The sequence below is a fragment of the Bombina bombina genome, chromosome 1 (assembly GCF_027579735.1).
Source record: "Bombina bombina isolate aBomBom1 chromosome 1, aBomBom1.pri, whole genome shotgun sequence".
Taxonomy (NCBI): domain Eukaryota; kingdom Metazoa; phylum Chordata; class Amphibia; order Anura; family Bombinatoridae; genus Bombina; species Bombina bombina.
This window is the reverse complement of record NC_069499.1, coordinates 1,268,745,662-1,268,770,497: the sequence shown is the minus strand read 5'-3', so window position 1 is coordinate 1,268,770,497 and position 24,836 is coordinate 1,268,745,662. Positions and strand designations below refer to the sequence as shown.

General features: G+C 38.1%; 1 protein-coding gene across 1 annotated transcript in view; it reads right to left on the bottom strand.

The window, feature by feature from the left end:
* Nucleotides 1–24,836, bottom strand: part of JPH3 (junctophilin 3) — a 377,966-nt gene that overhangs the window by 104,984 nt on the left and 248,146 nt on the right. The window lies entirely within an intron of this gene.

The window sequence follows — 24,836 nt, the reverse complement described above, 5'->3', positions numbered from 1 at the left end:
TATTTAATATAGTGGTGCTCAGCAGGTACACAGTTAATGACCATCAGGTACACAGTATAGAAATGGCCAGCAGGTACACAATATAGTGGTGGTCAGCAGGTATACAATATAGTGGTGGTCAGCAGGTACACAGTTAATGACCAGCAGGTACACAGTATAGTAATGGTCAGCAGGTACACATTATAGTGGTGGTCAGCAGGTACATAGTACAGTAATGGTCAGCGGGTACACAATATAGTGGTGGTCAGCAGGTACACAGTTAATGACCAGCAGGTACACAGTATAGTAATGGCCAGTAGGTTCACAGTATAGTAATGGCCAGCAGTTGCACAGTATAGTAATAGTCAGCAGGTAAAAAGGGCAGTTATGGTCAGCAGGTACACAATATAGTGGTGGTCAGGAGGTACAAAGTACAGTAATGAACAGCAGGTACACAGTATAGTAATGGTCAGTAGGTACACAGTACAGTAATGGCCAGCAGGTACACAATATAGTAATGGTCAGCAGGTAAACAGGGCAGTTGTGGCCAACAGGTACACAATACAGTAATGGTCAGCAAGGACACAGTACAGTAATGGACATTAGGTACACAGGGCAGTAATGACAAGCAGGTACACAGTTAATGGCCAACAGTTACACAGTATAGTGGTGGTCAGTAGGTACACAGTTAATAGCCAGCAGGTACACAGTATAGTAATGGTCAGCAGGTACACAATATAGCATGGGCCAGAAGGTACACAGTATAGTAATGGTCAGCAGGTACACAATATAGTTATGGTCAGATTGTACACTGTACAGAAATAGCCAGCAGGCACTAAGGGCAGTAATGGCCATCAGACACACAGATCAGTAATGTCCAGCAGGTACACAGTAAAGTAATGGCCAGCAGGTACACAGTACATTAATGGTCCGCAGATACATAGTATAGTAATAGCCAGCAGGCACACAGTACAGTAATGGTCAGCAGGTACACAGTACAGTAATGGTCAGCAAGTACACAGTACAGTATTGGTCAGCAAATACACAGTACAGTAACGGTCAGCAGGTTCACAGTATAGTAATGGTCAGCAGGTACACACTACAGTAATGGCCAGAAGGTACACAATATAGTAATGGCCAGCAGGTACAAAGTACAGAAATGGCCAGCAGGTACACAATATAGTAATGGTCAGCAGGTATAAAGTACAGTAATGGCCAGCAGGTGCACAATATAGTAATGGTCAGCAAGTACAAAGTACAGTAATGGACATTAGGTACACAGGGCAGTAATGACAAGCATGTACACAGTTAATGACCAGCAGTTACACAGTATAGTGGTGGTCAGCAGGTACACAGTTAATGGCCAGCAGATACACAATATAGTTATGGTCAGCAGGTACAAAAGGGCAGTAATGGTCAGCAGGTACACAATATAGTAATGGTCAATAGGTACACAATATAGTATGGGCCAGAAGGTACACAGTATAGTAATGGTCAGCAGGTACACAATATAGTTATGGCCAGGTGGCACACAGTACAGAAATAGCCAGCAGGCACAAAGGGCAGTAATGGCCAGCAGGCACACAGGTCAGTAATGTCCAGCAGGTACACAGTACAGTAATGGCCAGAATGTACACAGTACAGTAATGGTCAGCAGGTACACAGTACAGCAGTGGTCAGCAGATACACAGTTTAATAATAGCCAGCAGGCACACAGTACAGTAATGGTCAGCAGCAGGTACACAGTACAGTAATGGTCAGCAGATACACAGTATAGTAATGGTCAGCAAGTGCACATTACAGTAATGGTCAGCAGATACACAGTACATTAATGGTCAGCAGATACACAGTACAGCAATGGTTAGCAGGTACACAGTATAGTAATAGCCAACAGGTACACAGTCAGGGTAGGCTCCAGAACAAATGAAATGGGGGGAATTTTTTTTTTTACGAGGGGGCACGCATGTATGAGAGTCAAAATAAGAGCAGACCTACATATATAGAGTGTAGAGTTGAAAGGAGGATATTATATAAGTCCGCTGCCTTGGAGTCACACTTGACTCAAATCTGTCCTTCATTTCCCACATCCAATTGCTCTCTTCATCCTGCCGCAACCACCTACGCAATATCTCCAAAATTTGTCCGTGCCTAAGTGCTGAAACTACTAAACAGCTAATCCACTCCCTGGTAATTTCCCGACTTGACTACTGTAACAACTTACTAACTGGCCTCCCTCTCTCCCGCCTCTCTCCCCTCCAACCCATCCTTAATGCATCTGCCAGACTAATCTACCTCTCTCGACGCTCTGTTTCTGCTGCACCTCTCTGTGAGTCCCTTCACTGGCTCCCCATTCACAACAGAGTTAAATTCAAAATTCTCACCCTGACCTACAAAGCCCTCACCAATGCTGCCCCACCCTACCTGTCCTCACTTATCAACAAATACACTCCTGCCAGCCCCCTAAGATCCAACAATGACCTGCTTCTTGCGTCCTCTACCATCACCTCCTCTCATGCTAGACTACAGGACTTCTCTTGTGTGGGACCAACCCTCTGGAACGCACTTCCTCGTGCTGTCAGACTTGCCCCTAACCTCTCCTCCTTTAAAGGTTCCCTAAAGACCTTTCTGTTCAGGGAAGTTTATCACCCGACTTATTAACATACTAACTTCACTTAACTAACAGCTGCCCTCTATCTCCTCACTAATATCATTCTCACCTTTGCAGTCCCCACCTCCTGTTTCCCATCCTACCCATCTAGATTGTAAGTTCCCATGGGAATAGGGCCCTCAATACCCCCTGTTTTTGTCTGTAAAATGTTGTCTTATCGTATTGTTTCTCCATTGTACTGTTATCCTTGTACCCATAGGCAGCGCTGCGGAATCTGATGGCGCTTTATAAATAAAGAATAATAATTATCAGGAGGTAGGGGGTTAATCTGCTCTCCAGATATCTGTGTGATCCATAATTGACTGATGTGTAGTTGCAGTGTCAAAAGTATAGATACATTTCATAACGTCATGAGTGTTGTTGCCTTTCCCCATATGCTTGTGGCTGGGACTATTAGGATCTCTAGGAAAAGTAGTATATGCAGCAGCAGACAGACAGGTCAATTGCATTAGATGCGTGTATTGACCTGTCTCTGTCTGCTTACTGAATTAATGCTACAGAACTTTGCGAATATCTATTATTTTACCTCAGCCTGATATACTAGAGATCCTAATAGTCCCGGCCACAAGCCAAGCAGATGGGGAAAGGCAACGACACTCATGACGCAATTACATTTATCAGTTGATCAGAGAGCTTTGGGTCTCCGTAGTTTGCCAGGCTTTGCCTCCTACCTTTTAACTTGTGTACCGGTGTTCTAGGTGGCAGGATGGGCTTAACTTACGTGACTTATGTTCACTTAGAGTTTCTCAGTCACGGGTGCCACATCCTGATCCCCCTCCAAATATCCCGATCAGACTGTCTTTACACACTGTGCACAGATAGGCTAAGCGCAAGAGCCACTTGCTTGCGCTCAGCCTATCTGTGCACAGAAAGCCCCACGCCTACATAGCTTGTCATCATTAGATTATCGCTGTGTGCACAACATTTTCCCTCATGCGGTTCCAGCCATGCCATTCATTTTAGTTTCACACATAAATATTAAAATTTAAAACATTTTACATTTTTTGAGGGGGCACAGCATTCGCTTTGGGTGGGCATTGCCCCCCAATGCCCCCCCTTGGAGCCGACCCTGTACACAGTGTAGTAATGGCTAGCAGATACACAGTACAGTAATGGTCAGCAGATACACAGTACAGAAATGGTTATCAGGTACACAGTATAGTAACGGCCAGCAGATACACAATGTAGTAATGGCCAGCAGGTACACAGTGTAGTAATGGCCAGCAGGTACACATTGCAGTAATGGTCAGCAGGTACACAGTATAGTAATGGCCAGCAGGTAAACAGGGCAATAATTGTCAGCAAATACACAATATAGTAATGGCCAGAAGGTACACAGGTCAGTAATGTCCAGCAGGTACACAGTACAGTAATGGCCAGAATGTACACAGTACAGTAATGGTCAGCAGGTACACAGTACAGCAATGGTCAGCAGATACACAGTTTAATAATAGCCAGCAGGCACACAGTACAGTAATGGTCAGCAGGTACACAGTACAGTAATGGTTAGCAGATACACAGTACATTAATGGTCAGCAGATACACACTACAGTAATGGTCAGCAAGTGCACAGTACAGTAATGGTCAGCAGATACACAGTACATTAATGGTTAGCAGATACACAGTACAGCAATGGTTAGCAGGTACACAGTATAGTAATGGCCAGCAGGTAAACAGTGTAGTAATGGCTAGCAGGTACACATTGTAGTAATGGCCAGCAGGTACACAGTGTAGTAATGGTCAACAAGTACACAGTATAGTAATGGCCAGCAGGTAAACAGGGCAGTAATTGTCAGCAGGTACACAATATAGTAATGGCCAGAAGGTACACAGGTCAGTAATGTCCAGCAGGTACACAGTACAGTAATGGCCAGAATGTACACAGTACAGCAATGGTTAGCAGGTACACAGTATAGTAATAGCCAGCAGGTAAACAGTGTAGTAATGGCTAGCAGGTACACATTGTAGTAATGGCCAGCAGGTACACAGTGTAGTAATGGTCAAAAGGTACACAGTATAGTAATGGCCAGAAGATAAACAGGGCAGTAATTGTCAGCAGGTACACAATATAGTAATGACCAGAAGGTACACAGTACAGTAATGGCCAGCAGGTACACAATATAGTAATGGCCAGCAGGTAAACAAGGCAGTATTGGTCAGCAGGTACACAGTGTAGTAAAGGTCAGAAGGTACACAGTATAGTAATGGTTAGCAGGTACACAGTAGCAATGATCAGCAGGTACACAGTATAGTAATGGTCAGCAGGTACACAGTATAGTAATGGCCAGCAGGTATACAATATAGTAATGGTCAGCAGGTACACAGTATAGTAATGGTCAGCAGGTACACAGTATAGTAATGGCCAGCAGGTACACAATATAGTAATGGTCAGCAGGTACACAGTATAGTAATGGTCAGCAGGTACACAATATAGTAATGGTCAGCAGGTACACAGTATAGTAATGGCCAGTAGGTACACAATATAGTAATGGTCAGCAGGTACACAGTATAGTAATGGTCAGCAGGTACACAATATAGTAATGATCAGCAGGTACACAGTATAGTTATGTCCAGCAGTTGCACAGTATAATAATGATCAGAAGGTACACAGTATAGTTTTGTGTAGCGGGTGCAAAGTCAGACAGCAGGTACACAGTTAGTGAACAAAACAAAGGATAGCGAGGCAGCGGATGTTAAAAGTTTAAAATGTAATGTTATTTTTACAGTCGTAGAACTCCAACATGTAAGGATCAAGAGGCCAGTGCAGGACCGTTCTTAATGGTCAGCAGCATGTACACAGGGCAGACCACGCAAGTTGAAACCGGAGGGAGACTGAGTTCCCTGTATGCTCTTTTAGAGCAGTTTTGTGTGCATTCCACTTGTAAGTAAGTTTTGAAGCTTTTAATATTTTTTTTTCATTTACATGTTTATGGTACTATGTGGTGTCCTCTTGTGTGTTTTTGGAGTTCATAGATTTTCCCTTAGATCCCATTTGCTGTTCTGAGGAGTGGCTTTGATGTTTGAATATGTTTGTTTGTTTTAAAAAAACAACTATCCCATATAATAAAAGGTCAGGTGTGTTTGTCCGAAGCTGTCATGCGCAGTAGAGACTGCGCGAGGACAAACACACCTGGCACCTGATCCACGATAGACTTAAGCGAGGCAGTGGCGCGAGGATCAATCAGTAGAGCATCTCTGTCCGCCGCGAGAACGGTTGTGGGAGGAAGCGGGCGTGGCGGCGGTAGGACCGCTGCACTGCAGAAAATGGCCAGTGTACGCGGGCTTTAGGACTAGTATTAAATATAAAAATATAAAAGCTTGTTCATTTTTTTTAAAATACAGATTTCTATTTGAGGATGCACTCATAAATGCAATTTTTTGGGTTTTTTTTTTAATTGTTTATTGTATCTGATTCATGAGAGTTTAATTTTGACTTTCGTGTCCCTTTAAGGAGTAAACATATTTTTAACTTGCTAAGGCTGAAAACTATTAGACTATGTAGACAATTATGTAATAGGGTAATTTGTTGTCTTATAATATGACTAATTTATTTAAATTTCTCACTGTGGGCTCATTATTCCTTACAATTTGCAATTCACATTTCATTAAAACACCCGTGGGATGGGTTACCATCAAATACTGTTACCATGTAATAAAATAACATTTTTATTGCCTTTGTAATATGCAGTGATTCTGCAGTGAATTATATATTTATCTGTATATAATATTAGAGTTTCTATCTTAACCACTAAAGATAAAAAATTGCTTATTTTGAACTGAAGTTTCATTCCAATATGGTGGTAATCGCCAATAATAATAATAAAAAATAATAGTTATATTTGGAAATCTGTTGCACTGCCAGACCTTCAGAAAAAGACTATGTTGACCTTAAAGCCTTAACTGCCAAAGAGCACTGCAATGTGCTTTATGCAATGAACTGTTGCGCTTTATGGCAAAGAGAGGGTTAATTAGATGTGAAAATAGAAAAGACAAGAAAGTATATTGCCATTAGAAAGAAGTAAAACACTGAAAATCTAGAAAGGAAGGAAAAAACAGAGTAATCATTTCAATAAAGGAATCAGATGAAAATGAAAAAAAAAGCTGAAAATATATGGAGAAAGTGTGGTAAGGGGAAATGGCAATGAGAAACTATGCGCAGAAGAGTATATGATCCTCTACGCTTTCACTAGAGTGCATGCTATCTCTGAATTATTAATGGCCGCTGCAGACCGCCGGCCTTCTACTTTCTGCAGACTGATAGAACTGGCAACGCTCAGAGTGAAGCCTACGCAAGCTATCCATAGCATCTGAGCAATGCCTCTCTCCTTATGTTATCAAAAATTCTCATATCAAATTCTGCCTTCCACCTACAGTGACAAGCTGCTGGTAAATTATCACGTATTGGCCAATCAGTGTTGATTTGCTATGGGATGCAGTTGGAATGTGCGATGTCTGTTCAGTGATGCAGTTTTTTTTTTACTAAATGTTACAGACCATATAAAATGGACACACTTACAATAAACGTCCAAATTTGTGTAAATATTCTGTAGTTATCTGAATATGCTAAACAAATCAGTGCTCTTTAATTTAGATTTCAGTCTTAGTGAAAGATCATTTTGATGTAACCATATTTTTACTACTTAATAAAAATCATGATTATTTTCATGATTCTAAAAAACATATGGAGTGTATATATTTCACTCCCTCTATTCCAAAGTGTGAGAATGTTTACTTGTGTTGTGGTTTGAGAAGAGGGATCAAATAATACAATACCATGCTATCTTCCTAGATTAACTTGAATGCTCTGTGGCTAAAATAAAATATATTTTATCTCTTTAAAATGTACATTTTTTTAGCTATTTAAAAATCGAACAGCTTGGTTTAGTAATGATGGGGTTAAACAATGCATATACCCCTTTATTTGTTAATATCTCCAGTAAGAATAAAGCAGATATTATAAACGGAAGCAAACACATGTAAAAAAAAAATAAAGGAACATAAAAAACCCATACAACAAAAAAAAGAACATTAACATAGTTGAAAGGCAAATGCTTTAAAGGGACATTGTACACTAGATTTTTTTTTGCATAAATGTTTTGTAGATGATCCATTTATATAGCTCATCTGGGAGTGTTTTTGTCAAAATAAATAGTTTTTGATTATTTTTAAATAACATTGTGCTGATTTTTAGACTCCCAAACCAAGCCCCAAAGTTTTAGATATATACTGATGTCTACAGACTCCTGGCCTTAATTTGTTATGGTTTAAAATAAAAAAATAAAAAATTACTACACAATAAGGTTTTTTTCACAATGGCTAAACATATGCAAAGTAGCTTAGGATTTAAAATTTTGAGCCCTGACATATATATTATATATGGCAATCAAACCAAAAGGGCATCCCCCATTTCTCAAAATTTACAGTGATTGACATTTTGGATGAAGATGGATTATAGCGCCCTTTTTTATAAACAAAGAAAATATTTTTCAAGTGAACATGACAGGATTAATCTGAGACAGACGGTGAATTTAGTATGAATATAGGTGTCCCAGTAAAACAACATGTCATCATATAGATTTTTACACTTAATCTATTTTAATAGTATTCTTCTAACTGTAAAATCTTAGTAAATGTATCTAACCATATGGCAACCAACGGTATTCTATGTTGATTTCCATCTCAAAGGCTTTGTATATTTTTCAGAATTACTTATTGCATAAAATAATCTTTTCTGGAATGCAGAAATGATTTAGGATGTTTGTTAAATAACCAAATACAAGGTTCAATGGGAATAGTCTTATTAAAAAGTGTTGACAATTCTTTTGCTACTGCCTCCCAGAAAGGATATCATTTTTGTCAATTCCACCAAATATGTAACATATTCACTACCCCCATCTGGCAACACCAACACCAACCTACCACTTTATTTAATGGAAATATCTTCAGTAAACATTAAAGGGACACTGAACCCACATTTTTTTTTCTTTAGTGATTCAGATAGAGCATGCAACTTTCAAATTTACTCCGTTTATCAATTTTTCTTCGTTCTCTTGCTATCTTTATTTGAAAAAGAAGGCATCTAAGCTATTTGTTTGGTTCAGAACCCTGGTAAGCACTTGTTCATTGGTGGATGAATTTATTGTTCACCAAAAATGGGTCAGCATCTAAACTTACATTCTTGCATTTCAAATAAAGATACCAAGAGAATGAAGAAAATTTGATAATAGAAGTAAATTAGAAAGTTGCTTAAAATTGCATGCTCTACCTGAATCACAAAGGAAAAAAATTGGGTTCAGTGTCCCTTTAAGCGATAAATACCAATGGTGCAATGTTTTATGGTTCATCTCCAGTAGTTTGCTACACACTGAGGAACTCATCATATTTTTAAAAATGGTTAGAGCTGCAGCTTGATTAATCTCTATGCATGATCTTTGCCCCAATTTTCCAAATATTGTGGGATATACCCTGGGCTTGATAATTGAAGCAAATTATAAATTGTGGATAAGAGATGTCTCATAGGCTTATGAATGCACATATGCTGTCAATGATCTAAGCAAATTACGTTTATCTGGATGACGAGATATATAAGAACTACACTGATTGGGAACCATTGTCCAAAAACTCGATACCTGTATTTTTAAATCTCCTTGTGCACGATTTTTTGTCTCAGTTCCAAATTGATAGACCTCAAACGATCTATATGTAGCTTTTAGCTCGCTATTAATATATCCCATACCAGGATGAAAACTGAATTGTGTATTAAGGGTGTCATTGTCAAAGGAGAAAAGTGAGATGCAATATGAGGTTAATCCAACAAAGGTATTTCCCATACAGCATATATTTCTTTAATAATTACATTATCAGTAAGAAAGAAAGGGTTATTTGCTTGGGGTGTCCAACATAATGCTCCTAAATGAAAAACATTTAATAGTTCATGCTCCAATTGAACCTAAGTTTTAGTATTATAATTTACAAACCAATCAACGATTCTCTTTATGAAAATGGCATGTATATATTTATAAAGATTTTGGACTCCCAAGCCTCCTAATTGTACTGGTAGGTACATCGTTATTTTTATTAACCATGATGTGCCTTTTATACCAAATAAAATCAGAAATATGAGATAGAAAAAATGGTAAGAATAAAGGAAGAAGGGGAGAAGGTTGTGCCGGTAAGATATATCCAAGGTATTACATTCATTTTTGATCATTTTAATCTTACCATGCCATGATACATTTTTAGATCTCCAAGTTGACAAATCTGCTATGATATTTTTATAAAGTGATTTAACCATCGATGAGAATAAATATATACCCAAATATTATAGTTTGTTGTTTTGACAGCAAAATGGGCAGAAGAGCTTAAGCTCTTCTACTTCATCTTGTGAAAGATTAACTGAAAATATTTTTCCAATTTAGAAAAATTATTACAAGTGATCAACGATTCAATCATACAAGTAAATAATAATGGGGACAAGGGTCAACCCCGTCTAGTCCTATTTGTGATATAAAATGGGTTAGACAGAGTCCCATTTATCCCAATCCTGGCAGATGAAACGGAATAGAGGGCAAAGACTTTCTCTACAAACCAATGACCTAATCCAAATTTGTTTAGAATTAACCTTAAAAAAGTCCAATAGATGGGGTCAAAGGCTTTTTCCGCATCTGTGGATAGTATAGTAGGGGGATATGAGTGTTTTTGGCACATGAGATCGAATGCACTGCCTGTATGATATTGTCCCTAGCTTCCCTTGTATGTATAAATCCCACTTGATCCCCAACAATAATAGAGGGTATAATACAGCTAACCCTATTTGCCAGCAATTTGTAAGCATATATATTAATATTGGTATTTCAAAGGGAAATGGGTCTATCATTTTCCACGTTATTAAAAGATTTACCTGGCTTTAGTAGGAGAGCTATATGTCCAACCAAAGATTGACTGAGAAAAGGCTGGGAATCCTCCTTGGAATTAAAAATGGAGCATAAATAATGAGCAAGTCATTCCTTAAATGTCTTTATATATACAAATTGATATAGCAGTTGGGTTCAGAGGCTTTATCAGAGGGAAGATTCTGAATAATTGCATTAATCTCTGCTACACTAATAGGTTCAGGGAGAGCTTGTCTCGGCTATTCTGACAGGGAGAGTAAATGTAACTCCTTCATATAAGATTCAGCTAACTTAAATTTAGAGTTAGGGGGAGTCAGTATTATCAATTGTCCCATAAGAAGAAGGATTATATGATTTTTTTAAAAGTAAATACAAAAAACATTTGTTATATGGGTAGTACTATACAATTTTGATTATAGTGGTCTTTAAATGACAATATGTATGTTCTATTAGTTTTCTAGCTTGCATCCTATCACATTTATTGTCACAGTCAAAAAATTTTTGTTTTAGGTATAAAGCTTATAGCTAAATAATCTTTATCTAGTATAGTAGCTACAATATTTCTATGTTTCTCCTAGTGAGCCAGAAGGTTGAGGGAATGAGTGAAGAAGAGGTCATGAATAGAATTGAGCTTCTTGCAAACAGATTGAGAGTTCCAGAGTGCACACATGAAGGGGGTGTATGCTTTAGATACAAGTTGGATTTGAGTAAGGTTTCCAGGGTTATGGTTTCTAGGTCTATGGAAATACATGCATGGGTGGGCCAGGTTAGGGAGTTGTAGGGGACCAGGACTGGGAGAGATATCACCAGCAGCTAGTATGAGCAAGAGGAAGAGTGATATAAGATGAGATACAGATTTGCAGTATTGAGAGTGTCTTTGGGATGAGGTGCAGGTGGAAGAGAGGGAGGTAAGGAATGTGTGAAGTTCATGAGAGCAAAAGTGAGGTGAGTGTAAAAGGGATAGGCCAATGAATATAATAGATAGCAAAGGGAATGGAGTAAATTAAAAATACAGTTTGTTGTATAGACAGGAGGTAGCAAAAAGGAACATTAAGAAATTGAAAATTTTATTTAAAAAAAAGGAATAAAAGAAATACGTAAAACACAGTATAACAACAGCACTTGCCTTGTCTCTTGTCCTTTGTTCAGTCCTTGTTCAATTTTTGTATAATTCTTTTGCCTCATTTATAATGCCTCATTTATAAAATACTAATTTAAGAAATGTAAGCATATTATATTAAGAATATGCAAACAACCATGTCAAGAACTAACCAAATGAATAAGAGAGGGGGACCTCCCGAGAACAAATACGAAGTCACACATATAAACACTTGCATAGGCTCTGAACAACTAATACAAAGAGCAAGTAAACGTGAACAACCAAATAAACATTTAAATAACACAACCAACGACGATTTGAATTTTCACAAGAGGACATTGCAGGGTGGAAATATTCTCTTACACATAACATAAGGTATTTAGGCACTATAAACTTTTGTTACATGAAATATTAACACAATTATAGAAAGAATTAGAGAATTACAAAATGTACTGAGGAGACCATATCATAGCAATTGGCTACATAAACAAAGTAAAATTTATCACCATTTGTATTCCAGTGGATCTCATGTCTCATTAAGCACATCAGATGATGTTGATTGCTTGCATTTCTTATGTTTAGCTGGTCTTGGTCAAACATGTAAGCTGATCCAGAGCTCCTCCAGATAAGGAGATCTGCGATGGTAGTTGTGGACGGTTTTACATAGACTCTGAACTAGTGAGAGAGAGTCACAGTCCCTTATTAAACTTCTCCAAATCTTGTGGATGACGATAACACAAGGATTTTCCCATGAGTGACAATTAAGCTCAATGGGCAACCCCCTTCTGTACTTAATATTTTAATTCTGTAGATGTTTGGTGATATGCTAGATGGCTTTCCTACGTTGAACTGTGGCTGGACACAAATCTGTATACACTTGCAATTTATGATACAGTTAGGAGATATATTGTGAGTGTCTAGCTTTGGGCCAAACCAGATCTCTGTCCTTGAAATTTAAAATCTGATAATATCATCTCTTGGATTAGTGTTCAGTGGTAGTGGAGGCCTCATAGTCCCATGGATTCTTTCCAAAGTAAGAGTATCAACTTCCGTATCAGTGCTTAGATGACGAAACAAGCGTTTTACATAATAATCTAAATCAGGGGAGGCAACCGACTCAGGGATACCCCATATACGAAGGTTAATTTTGACAATCTCAGTTGTCAAAGTCTTCTGACTTCATTTGAAGTTTCTTCATTTGGACATCATGTGTAGAAAAGTTATGTGACAGATTATCAATCATTACATTTATGATGTCCTGAGTATCTTCCAAATCATTCACTCTATGACCTATCTTAGTTATATCTTTTCTCATAGCCAAAAACTCAGCTCTTATAATTTCTTTAAGAAAATTAAAATCCTCTTTTGTTGGGAGATTAGAAATTTCAGCTTTAAGCTGAGAGGCATAATCAGGAGTGAATGTTATATTATCTGTAGTGCTTTGTGATTGTGATGATGGTATATCAGATGCATTACTGTGAGATTCCATAGTAGCAGCTTCGGCAGACACTTATAGAAATTGGAAGTGCAGTTTAAGATTTAGAATGTTTATCTATTTTAGCCATGGTTCTAAATTGGCTACAATTACAATAAGGGATATAAGGAAAGCAAAAGTCTCTTTACAAAAATCAAAGCCCCTGGTAAAACTAATCCATATATTGCATAGCAGTTATGTAAACCATTGTGATATGTAAATGACTAGCTGTATTGTAATCTTCATTAGAGATTCCATAAGTATCACTAAGCATTATTTTATTGCAAGACAGGCAATGAAGCTTAAGTAATAAGTCCAGCAGTGCCAGCTCTGAATTCAAGATGTATGAGCTCTTAGTAATATGCAAAATATTTCTGTTATCATGCAAAAATAGGCTAATGCATAGATCTTTAAATGCAACTACTTACAAATAGCAAAATAAAGCATTTTATTTATATGCAACTTGCTCAATGCCTGTAGAGCAAATTATAGTTATCTTTTGCAGATACATTTTGCCTTGAATAAAATGTGATATTGCTATATAATGGCTCACCAGGATGTGTGTCCTAATCTGCAGACATGTGGAGGTTGAATAAAATGGCTTGCGCATCCAGAAGCGCTAGATCCCAAGATCTCAAAGGAGGGAGAGTCAGGTTATTTAAAAGATGACTAACAAGTCCAAGATGGCTCGTGATGTAGTCACTTAGCTCTGGGTAAAATATTTACATTTCCACCTTACGTTTAGACTGCAGCATGAAAAAATGTACTTCACTGCTGTATGGAGCTACTTTAGAATGCGGCCATGTTCTAGTATGGCATAGCTCAGTTCCTCTTTAATTTAGAATTTCTAATTCTCAGACTTATATTTTGCCTGTTTTTAAGTCAGAGGTTTTTATTGTTGCAAAAAAAATACTCTGCAGAAAATAAGCTCACATGTATTTGTCTGTTACTCTCATTCTGTTTGCAAGTCAGTTCCCAAAGCTCTGAAATGTGACTTCTTCATACAGTAAAATCAAATTAGCTGATTAGTATAAAATCTGATATTAGCTCAAGACCAATATAACTCATGAAAGGAATAAAAGTTTATGTTGATATTGTATTGAAGATATCATCTATGCATGAAGTTATGAATACCTCATGATTTCAGAATGCAATTGGTTAATTATTTTCTCTGTGTGTCCTGTATTTCCATGCTTCCAATACAGCTTTTTAACAAAGGCCAGAACTTGTGGGGCCATTGTTTTTTACTACTTACATCTGATTCAACCAGATGTGAGGAGGGATACAGTCTTCTCACTATAGTGATCTTCATGTGCCAAGCTGTCAACACAGAGGCCCGATGATCGAAAGTGCTATGAGGCAGCAGATATTCCAAGGGATCCACCGCTATGTTGAACGAAACTGACAAAATATTCCAAGCTCCTGACATAGCAGCATTGATGAGCTGGTTCACCCCCACTCTCCAGGACTCCAAACGCCACTGCAGACGATTAGAGAGAACATGGAGATCCAGCAAGTCCCCCTCGGACAAATCCGCCTACAAAGAAGCCGTCACCACCCACCACCACCTCATCAAAACCACAAAGAAAACCGCTATCCTAGACAGAATCCACGCCAAAACCCACAACAGCAAGGAGCTGCTCACTGTCATCAAGGAATTCTCTAAACCCAACAGTGATACTAACAACATCCCACCCTCCCAGGACCTCTGCGACAACATCGCTACTTACTTCCACGGCAAGATCATCAACATCTATGACAGCCTTGAGCTCCAGAACTCACCACTCACCAAAGACCCACCCACCTCCACCTCACCCAAACCCACCACCCGCCACTGTCTATGGACTACCTGGATCCCCCTCACCACGGAGGACACACTCAGAATCATGAAATCTATCCACTCCGGAGTACCCTCAGACCCATGCCCGCACCACATATTCAACAAAGCGGGTTTTACCCTCGCCCACGAACTCTGCCTCACCATAAACTGCTCCATCAAAACTGGCACCTTCCCAGAAGACTGGAAGCATGCAGAGCTGAAACCCCTGCTGAAGAAACCCACAGCTGACCCCATAGATCCTAAAAACTACCGCCCCATCTCTGTACTTCCCTTTCCAGCCAAAGTAATCAAGAAGGCCAGCAACGCACAACTTGTTGACCACATCGAGACCAATCACATCTTGGACCCCTCCCAATCCGGTTTCAGGAGCAATCACAGCACCGAGACCGCCCTCCTCGCCGCCACAGATGACATCCGTGCCCTGCTCGACCAAGGAGAGACTGCCGCCCTCATCCTTCTAGACCTCTCAGCCGCATTCGACACTGTAGCCAACAGCACCCTCCTCATGCGCCTACATGATGCCGGCATCTGCAATAAGGCCCTGGAATGGATCACCTCCTTCCTCAGTGGCAGAACCCAGAAAGTCAGACTCCCACCCTTCTCCTCCAATCCCACAGCAATCAGCTGCGGCATACCCCAAGGCTCTACTCGTAGCCCCACCCTCTTCAACATCTACATGGCCCCCCTCCCCGCCATCGTCCGACAACACAACCTCAACATTGTCTCCTATGCTGACGACACCCAGTTAATCATCTCACTCACCCAAGACCCCGCCACCGCCAAGAAAAACGTCCACGAAGGACTTACAGCAATCAGCACCTGGATGAACAACAACCGTCTCAAACTCAACACTGACAAGACCGAAATCCTCCTCCTCTGACCCACCAATGCATGGGATGACTCCTGGTGGCCCACAGCCCTCGGACACCCTCCAACTCCAACACACCACGCACGAAATCTAGGCGTCATCCTCGACTCATCACTTTTCATGGACCGCCAAGTCAACGCCGTCTCTTCGATTTCGGTTTTCACATACTCCACCAACTGCGAAATATCTTTAAGTGGATCCCCACCGAAACTAGAAAATCTGTCACCCACGCCCTCGTCAGTAGTCGACTGGATTACGGCAATGCACTCTATGCCGGGTCCACCATCAAGCTCCAGAAACGACTCCAACGCATTCAGAACACCTCGGCCAGCCTCATCCTCGACATCCCTAGCCAAAACCACATCACTGAACACCTAAGGAACCTACACTGGCTTCCCTGTCAGCAAGAGAATCACCTTCAAGCTCCTAACCCATGCATTCAAAGCCCTCCACAACATCGGTCCTGAATACATCAACCACCGTGTCAATTTCTACACCCCCTCCAGACAACTCCGCTCTGCCGACCAAGCACTCGCAGTCATCCCTCGCATGAAGAAAAAAACAGCTGGAGGAAAATCCTTCTCATATATGGCAGCAAGGTCATGGAACTCCCTCCCGTTGCACCTCAGACAATCCACCTCCCTTACAAACTTCAGGAAGGACCTCAAGACCTGGCTCTTCGACTGAATCGTCTTCCCTTAGCCCCCTCTCCCCCCCCTCCCATAGTGCCATAGTCCCATTGCGCTTTACAAGTACCCAATAGATAGATAGATACATGCTATAGACAACACCCAGCATCGCTGCCCATATTGCCGATGTTAAGTATCCCTAGAATAGAACTGCCATGCCTAACCACTAATCCTAATGCCCCTAAACCAAAGTACCCCACAATTGCAAACTAACACTACACTAATAAAGATCTAAACTGCCAAATACCCACTGTGTATGGGGGTTTATCAGGTGAATGTTGATGGTTACCATTTATTAGGCCTTAATCTCCTAACCACCCCCTATACCTGTTTGTGGGTTGATTAGGTGATTGTTGATGATTACCATTTATTAGTCCTTAATCTCCTTACCACCCCATATCTATATGGGGTTTCTTAGATGATTAGGTTAGGGCAGTGTTGGGGTTAATAGTGCATTTATCTACAAGTTTTAAAATATGATGCTATCCTATGTATGATATGCACATGTTTTTAACTATTGTATATAAGTTAATATGTATTTATTTTTTCTTGTGTTTTTTTCTTTTAAACATAAATGTATATTTTAAAATGTATATTTATGTTACAAAGGGCTAGTATTACAATTGTATTAATACATATGTATTATTACATATGTAATACTATCATTATAATGCAGCTGTCTTTTATAACATAAATATCTATTTTAAAAATATATTTAAATTTAAAATAATAAATGCATCAAGCAAGAATATCTAAATTTTAATTTATATATCCAATTCTTAAACTAATATACATTATACATGACCGTGCATTTTATTTCAAACATTGTAGATATAATGTAGTAAGCCCTTGCATTGATATTCAATATTTAAATTGTTATGCATGTATATTGCATAATGCTTTAAGTATTGCATATACATTAAAATGTATTTTATGTTAACTTGTTGTGTTTATTAAGTATAACATATATATATATATATGTATAAACAAGCATGCAGTTATGTAGAACTATAATGTTAATTATAGTGTATTTAATAACAAATAATAAACAGAACAAGCAACATTAAATACATTTTGATTTATATGCAAATATTTAAACAATATGCGTTCTAAATAGCAATGCATCATTTTAAATATTGAATATTTATGTGTAGGGCCTTAGCTTCTACAGTTAGTTTTAGGTTATGACAGTTTAGGGGTCAATGTATAAATAATATGCAGAGTAAAGGGTATTTAATTATACTTTCTATTATTTTAAACATAAACATACATTTTTAAATATATATTTATGTATGAAATAATAGCAACTATTAAATTCCTTTTAAGATATCTACAATACTTTAAATATTCTACATTGTACGTGACAATGCATATTTTGTCAAGGAGATTTGGTAAATACCAGAGGGCTGGCAATACCTCACCAGCCTAGCCAGGCTTCTGGATCTCAGAGCCAGACCAGAATTGAGCCCCAGTATGCTGCTTCTTAAAAGGGTTACTGATCAAGTAGGGTACAGAGGACCAAGTTGCCCATTTAGTATGATGTACCATCTGAGGTAGTTAGTATAGGTGTAATAAAACTTAGGTCCCCACGGCAATATCTGAAGTCTGCCTACACGGAAACTATTTTTTAAAGTTTTAGTGAGTGCACTGTCTGCACTGTGTAGGCAGACTTTAAATAGGGCCCTCCCCCTGACCTCAGCAATATGCAGACGAGCGGCGATGTCGGTGATGTGTGTGGTGACATCATGCTTACATAGTGCAGAATTATGTAACATTATCTAAGCGACAGCATTAAAAATCAAAAGATTTTAGAGATGTTAGCCTCCAATCTTAAACTTATCTCTATCAGGAATCTTAGCCTTTTCACTATGATACAGAACAGACAAGGCAGAATCTGTCCTTTAAGATCTGGATTCAAACCACCCTTTAGAATCTCAAGAACTCTAATAATAGCCATGTCAGAGAAGTCTGTTGCGCACCACTCGTAATCTGGCCCTATATGGCTAATGTACAATTCTAAGCATCAATGCAGTAGAAACATGTTCTCTGGAGTGATGAATCATGCTTTACTACCTGACGGTCTGATGTAAGAATCTGGGTGTAGGGGATGCCAGGAGAATGCTACCTACCAGAATGCATAGTGCCTACTTTAAAGTTTGATGGAGAAATAATGGTCTGGGGCATTTTTCAGCGTTTGCACTAGGCCCCTTAGTTCCAGTGAGAGGTCATTGTAATGCTATAGAATACAAAGACATTTTAGACAATTGGGTGCTTCCAAACTTGTGGCAAGAGTTTGGGAAAGGTCCTTCCCTGTTCCAGCATAACTGTGCCCCTGTGCACAAATAGTGGTCCATGAAGACATGGTTTGACAAATTTGGTGTGGAGGAACTTGAGTGACCTGGACAAACCCCTTACCTCAACCCTATTGAAACTATTGGGATTAACGGGAACACTGATTGCGAGCAAAATCTTTTTGTTCAACATCATTGCCTGACCTTGCAAATGCTCTTTTAGGTGAATGGGCACAAATTCCCACAGACACACTCTAAGATCTTGTGGAAAGCCTTCCCAGAAGATTTGCGGCTATTTTAGCTGAAAAGGTCATAGCAACTCCATATTAATGCCCATGCTCTATGTAGTTTTTGGTTTTGACAAAATAAAAGTTATTTTTGGAATTAAAGAGTATGATGTTAGGGAATAGCATGGGCTCTTTGTGCTGCAGAATAACTAAAACATTATAAACGGTAAATCAATATTACTGTTGTTACCATTATCATTATCATTCTAAAGCTCCATTGTATTCCATAGCACTGAGTACATTATCATGGGGGTACTTTACACATATGTGGACTACAAATCAGATATAAGATTTGACAGAACAAATTGATACAGGAGGACAAAGAGGAAGACTGCGTGGAAAAGCTTACATTTAAAGGGACAATATTAGATAAATATGTAACATTAAATAAATGCTTAGATAGAATGATGTATTCAAAGCAATGATTAGCCTGAGATAAAATACAAATGCATTTCTATTTAAATTACATTAATTGTTTAAATATTTAAACAATGAGTGTAAAGTTTTAGGGGTAGATTTATTAAGAGGCGAGCGGACATGATTCGCTGCTCGACCTTGCTAAATGCCGACAGCATTTAACATTGCACAAGCATTTCTTGTGAAATGCTTGTGTAATGCCGCCACCCTGCTCACTGGCGGCCAATCGGCCATTAGCAGTGGCCATCAATCATCCTGATCGTATCGGATTGGGGTGATTTCAGTCCGCTTCTTAATTTCAGGCAGACCTGCTTAATAAATGGACCCCTTAGTGTACATGCTCTAAATTGGTGCTGAAATGATGTAACCTAGGTTTCCTTCTCTGATGAGGTCAATTAAGTTTCATTATAAATTGTTATAAATGGGTCACTACAGTGCGACCAGAGCTAGTTAATGTGTGCCATATAGATAAGATTGTGCTCACTTCCATGGATTATATACAAGGTAATCACAGAGGTAAAAAGTATATTAATATAGCAGTGTTAGTTATGCAAAACTGGGGCATGGGTAATAAAGGGATTATCTATCTTTTTAAACAATAAAAATTATGGACTAGACTGTCCCTTTAAATTACAGGAAAATGAGACAAAAACAATAAAAAGTATAGTGCATAGTTTGTTTGTTTTGTGTTTAAACTAGATATAATTAATATTTATATAGCAGTCTCAAAGAGTTAAGTGTCCATTTAAAGGTACAAAAAAGTCTGATGTTGCGTTAAGCCTCTATTAACCTCTTATATTGTATAATGATGCCTTGTCATTTGCAGAAAAAAAAGGAAAAAAATGTGCTACAGCGTCCAGCTACTAAGATTACTGCAGACCCTCCAGATGCAAAAGCCACGGGTTGCTTTATGCAGTGTAATTCATACCTTCCCTCTGGCCCAGAAGATCTGCTTTACAAAACAGTCTAAAGGCTTCTTCTTTCTGTTAGTACTATCGCTATCCCTTTCATTCTGCAGATACTTTTAGAATGACTTCTCATGCACAGATTAAAGGCTTTTTAACTCAAACGTCCATTTTACAAGCTTTTCAGGGCTGAGCTGAAAGGTAACAATTAAGCTGTTAGCCTGTCTAAGAAAACATGATATTTTTTTAACCTCAGAGCATGAGAACACAGCCAAAGGGGAGGAATTTGATTTTCCTGTTTTTTTCTGTATATCTGCAGCTTTGCCAGTGTTTTTTACTCTCTCCAACTCAATATCAGTGTCTGCAGCAGGCACAAGCTGCATGATATGAGTGCTATTCGCACCTGTGAAATGTCATGAAACAGTTCTAAAAATAATACTTAATAGAATTATCTGAGCTTGAATACAATGTAAAGGGAAACTGTACTCAAAATGTTTTGTTATCTTAATGAATGCCTCTAAACATCATTAGTTCATAATAAAACAAATATTCACATATATATATTATTATATAACAAAATTTGCAATAATAAAATTAAAAAAACACATCCCACCCTGGGGCGCGATCAAATATACGGCGCAGGTTTCGGGGAAAGCGTGGGAACCGGCGCCGCTCATAATTTCACCTCGCACATCGGGGTATTACATATACTGCACCGTTAAATGCTAAACTGGCGTAAGTAGGACAAACTGGCGATCTTCTGAAATGTGCGCAAATACACATTTTAGTAGTCGCAAGTAACTTACGCCAGTATTTTCTCCACTGAAAGTGTCAATAAAGAGTAGTTTTATGCAAATTAGGCTAACACTGAACCGCGATTTCAAATATAAATGCGATTGTTCTTTGAGCTACAGCACACTACACTGGAGTGGAGGATTAGTGAGAGTAGAGAGAGAGGCGCAAACAGAGGAGTTAGTTAGGTCGCATTGTTGTTTGATTAAGTTTGTACACTTACACATATTTTTACATATTGCACACATTTTGCATACATACATATAAAAAATACACCTCACACATTTTATTTTAATTTTACAGTGTGATAGGCTGAGTGTTTGGTTGTGATTGTGTGTGATTGAACTGGGAGTGAGTGTGAGTGTGTGTAGTGTGATTTAGTGTGAGGATGGCAGGGAGAGGAATATTGGAGAGGACAGGAGGAGCAGTGGGGTCCCCATCAGGGAGTTACGTTGCTTTTTTAGTCAGTGCAAGGGTTCCTGTGCCTGCAATTTGTGGCGAGATAAGAATGGAGTAGATTCTCTGAATTCTGCGCGAGTAAGTCCTTACGCTGTATATTGGATACCAAATGCGCGTCTGTTCTATGTTAGTCTATGGTTAATAAAAATACATCAGAAGGGTGAAATATACGCGCGTAACTTGTATGCTACGCCGTATATGTAATACCAAAATCGCGTAAAATCTGGCAGCGGAGGATTTTGCGGGCGACGCAGCATATGTAATGGAGGCCCTGATGTTTAGTTTGTTGTCTTATCATTTCTGTTTTTGCCAAGCAATGGAGATTTTGCTGACACAATGACATGCTCTGTTTTCTTGAGATGCAAATGGGTGGAGTAGAAACCCATTCATGATTCTATAATGCAGTATAATAGTATAATGCAGTATGTTGTAAAAAATGTAATGTCATGTGCTCCCATGATGAACTGGCCACATGAAATGAGCATTGGCATTTCATACTTAAATTGACGATAAACTGTGCCCTTCTGTGTAATATACTATAATAGCTTAAGTGATTTTACACATATAAGGAATATTTCCCTTACCCAAAGTTGCTTATAAATTATAGTTCTTTTGTATGTGTTATTTACATCCTCGCTTCCGCCAGCCCCCCTGGAAGACAGTTTTCTCTCATTGTGACTTTTTCACTGTCAGCCAATCATAAAGTTAGCCATACGGCTCACTGTTTTCTATGAGGTGTCCTGGTATTTGCTAAAGGCATGCGCAATAGAATCTGGTAAGCACATTCATTTTACAGCAAGGCAGGGAATCCCAAATACATATTATTATTTAACAGTGAATCAGAACTCTTGTTCCAATTGCCTGTTTACTTTAATAACTGTGATCAAATTGTAGGACAGTATCTGCTGCCCGTTAAAAAAGGTGATTTGTATCACCCAGCACCTTTTGCATAACATTTAATAATATTTAATGGCCCCTATGTCAATAGAATACAGAAAGGAAAATAAAAGGGGCAGAAAAATAAAAAAGATTATGGAGATAATGGAGAAAACTTTTATATTTAAAAAACAAAGAATCTCATTTTTTTTTTAACAATGCAATTCAATCCTACACACTATTACTATGTAAAGGTAAGTTTACAGCACATATAATTTACCAATGCTTTCATTATTAAGGGGGCCACTTCCAAGAGGCCCACAGGTATTTTGTGGGCTGGGGCACGAGGGGCAGGACTAGGCGGAACTGGGTGTTCCATGGTGGGGACCAAGCAGTAAGTAGGCAGGCTGGGGAATCCTCCACAGAGAGGTAGTGGGAAAACCTAGTGACTATCAGTTGAAGGGTTATATGGGGTTGCCAGGCTTTATATTGGGGGAGGGCCAGTGGCCCCCTGGTCCCTCCCCCTGGCGACAACACTGGAGATGAGAAAGCTCAGAACTTACACAACCCTACATACAGTCATTTTATAATAATTATGGTAAAAGCAGATAATACCTAAGCTTTATATCAGAAATCCTAAATATTGCGCATTCATATATATTAGATTGCTTAACAGATATGAAACACTTTGAGAGTATAATATAAAGGGCTAGATTACAAGTGGAGCGCTAATACCACTGAAAGTAAACTATTTATGCGCAAGGGTTAGAATGGGTAATACAAGTTGAAAGTAATTCTTTCCACACCACCTCAATGGAGAGCACAAACTCTATTGTGCTAACCCAGATGTGAATATGAATATTTTACATTCCAATGTTCTTCACAAACAAGAACATGTTCTTTTTATTTATTTATATATATATATACTGTATATATATATATATATATATATATATATACTGTATATATATATATATATATATATATATATACGTATGTGATATATTTTTTGTAAAATATATATCTATACCTATATATCTATGTAAATATATATGGTATAAGTATATACAGACATATAAAGGAATGTATATTTAAAAATACAAAGAACACATATACAATATATGTGAATACATGTCTATATATGTGTATTCCCATGTGTATATGTAATATATATGTATATACATATATACACATATAAACACATAAATACACATGTTTACATATATATGCCTGATATTTTACTATCAGGCACAGTATATTTTCATGTGGGCTTTCAGAGAATTTGAAGTGCACACTGAAAACTAAGCTTCATATGCCTACTAAGGGTTAGATAAGCGTTCCCGCTCACGCGTTAACTCCACTAGATGGACGGTTTTTGCACTCGTCGGGTTGCGCTTGTATTACAAGTTGAAAGTACAAAGTTTATAACGTCTTTGCGCACTAACCCGACCGCCTATATTCAAGAGCGCTAAATTTGACATAAAATATTATTTCATATTCCAAAGTTCTTCAGATAACAGAATGTGCCGTTTTTATTCTTAAATACATGTTTCTATATAAATCTTTACACACAAATTCAGATACTGTATATAGGTATAGATATATATTTTAAATTAACAGTTTCAGATATATATAGAAATATATATTTAATAAAACATTATTTTTGCACATTGGGTTTCTCGATTTAGATGTAAACGTGATCGAGTTAGCACACATATACATATAAAATATTAAAAATAAATTAATAAAAAATTATTTAAGTTTTTTTAAACATATTGTAAAATATATATCGATATATTCTAAGGATTATTTAGAATATTTTACGGTTTGTTCAATAATTTTAAATAATTTTTATTAACTTTTTAAAAATATTTTATATGTAATATTTCAATAATGTGCCTTAAGATTACTAAGGTTTCATGTGCGCTTACCCAACCGCAACATACAATATATAAAGGTATATGAATAGATATACTGGTATAGGAATATACAGATACAGTATATAGAAATATGTATTTACAGTAAAAAAGTATATTATCCTGTAAGTGAACATTAGAATGTGAAATATGTACAGTAAATATACAGTTAAAACAACATAAATACACACATATATATTTAGACATGTGTATGTATGTATCTCTACGTTAAAGCCCTTTGCATGCCTATTTGAGGCAATATTTTTTTTTATAATTGTTATCAGTCAGTGTTATTATGAGTGTATATGAGTGTAACTGTACTTTTAAATGTCATTTTGATGCTTTTTCGTGCCACGTTTTTGTCTCGTGTAACAGCTAACCAGT